This window comes from Limulus polyphemus, unplaced genomic scaffold, assembly GCF_000517525.1.
Source record: "Limulus polyphemus unplaced genomic scaffold, Limulus_polyphemus-2.1.2 Scaffold7896, whole genome shotgun sequence".
Classification (NCBI taxonomy): Eukaryota; Metazoa; Arthropoda; class Merostomata; order Xiphosura; family Limulidae; genus Limulus; species Limulus polyphemus.
Window position 1 is genome coordinate 1 of NW_013673506.1, and position 2,441 is coordinate 2,441.

A 2,441-nucleotide genomic window follows, 5' to 3' on the forward strand; every position below is an offset into this window, starting at 1 on the left:
TAACAAAATTTGTCATTTCCTATGCTAAACTTTTCTCTGCCTCTTATTCTTTTTCCATTTAGTTTTTCTTGGCCCTCACCACTGTCTAGTCCTAGTTTAAAACTTCCCTTACAGTTGAGTTAATAAACCTTGGAAACAAGCCAACTCTTACTCTCTTTAAATGTAAACCATCTGTTCATAAACTTTCTCTTCTCACATTGAACTGATCCCACAAGCCCGACCAGCCTATCTGCTCATCCTTACATATTAACTTAAGCTTAGCATTTAGCCCTAGTGACCTATTCATAATTTCATCCCACAATTAATTCTCGGCAGTATCCTTGATACAATTAAGCTATGGCCCTTTTCTTTAAATGTCTTTACCAACCTCTTGTACCTATTAATTGGCTCCTCTGGCCTACACTTCTCTACATCATTAGCCCCTATGTGCACAACAAAAAAACTGCATCATTGCTATCTCCCTTTATTACATCTCTTACTCTGTAAGTTATATCCTCCACCTGTGCCCCTTTTCTCTCCATTTATCCCATAGACTATCCTATCCACATGCCTCATGGAGGAATCATCTACAAATATAACTATACCCTCCTATAAGTTTATCATCCACATCCTTTTCTGACCCTTTTATTTTCCTTCCATCCAAGGGCCAAAATCTGTTGCTCAGTAGAATAGGCTCATTACAATTAAATCCAATATACTTTTAGCCCTAATAGTACTCTAACTTCCTGAAAGTCATTGTTAGCTGATGTTTCTTTTGCATATAAAAGCTTAAAGTTAAACTTCTCTTGAAATCTTGCTGCATTTCCCACAGTTTACTCTTCTTTTTATCTATTGACTCAACTATAATTAGGATAGCTTCAACCTTCTCTTCCAACCTACAAACTCTACATACAAATTGCACATTTTTACTACTAGTACTAGCTTTCCTAAAAGTACATACCAGTCCAGAGTTCCCAAATAAAACCCACTCATTCCACTCATCACACCTAACAAACTGTGAATGTTCAACTCCAACACTAGTCTTAACCACTGTATTTGTTGTATCTAATATTAAACTAATTATAATCAAAGGTTGATAAATAAAAAAAATATTTTGTTTTTAAATTTCCAAAAAATTTGACACTATAAACCTCAGCCATTCGGTAGAAATAAAATTTTCATTTGATCTATCTCATCAAACATTGAATAATGTTTTCAAAATTTGTTTTCAATTTTAATCTTTAAATAACTAAAAAACATATTCCTACCAATTTGATTTTACACTTTCAAGGAAGATGTGATTGTACATCAAAACAAGTAGTGTCTGTTTTCATACTGAGAATAGTTTTTAAATTGTGTGCTTAAACATTGATCATTTGAGTGTTTTAATTATTTATTTTTAGCCTTTTAGTTATCAGACAGCTATATCCACAAATTCAATCACAACGTGTCTTTAAATAAAGAATGTAAGTTAAAAGGACTCAATTTTATAAGCCAACATCCATTGAATACCTCACTATAACTTAGAAGTATGTGAATAAGAAAGACTTCAAGTTCAAAAGTTGTACTAGTACTAGCGAGAGTATAACTACTCAGAGTACTACTCCTACTATTGTATGAATTCCCACCTATATTGAACATTGCTCCAAATTATGATACCCCAAATCTGAGTAAATGCATTAACTTGCACTTACTCCAAATAAATCATATGTCATTTGTCAAGTACTTATCCAAGTTATCAAATAATTCGTGTACTATGTGATACTTCAAGTTACGGCATTCTCAATGCAGCTACTTTCACTACAAACTATAGTAGTACTAGTAGTACTATTATTGTTAGTAATACTATTATTAGTATTAGTAATATTAGTTATTACTATACAGTATACTATCACTCGTATTATTATCACTGCGACTAACAGTAACACTAACACTTTAAAAAATTACTTAAAAGTAAAAGTTTCAATATCCAAATCAATTTCTCTGGTACTGTTAAAAACTTTTAAAGTGAAACCAAAATCTGTATGAAAAACTCAAGCTAACCTAATTGTTAAATAAAACGATATCAATCTAAAAATAAACATACCTCATAATAAGTGTGCAAATCTAATTTATTATAAACCTGAACTATTCCGCATTAGACAACTAAAGCATAACATCAACAACACTTAAATTGAAAACTGTCACGTAAATAACGTTAATCCTACATCGTATTGGTAGACACGTTACATCATAACATGCCCAAACTGAAGCGCTTTACCGGCTAAAAGAGCTCCATGACGCATAGAAAATATTTTGCAGCAAATTGTGAAAAAAAAAATCAAAATTTTATTAACCAATTAATAGACTTTCAACCAATTATAAAGCAATTTCTGTAATGAGACAGCGCAAATTTTCCAGTTGAAAAACTTAATTTTGATATGTTGGGGTGGGTGGGTAGGGTCCCAGTAGATTGCTTTGCC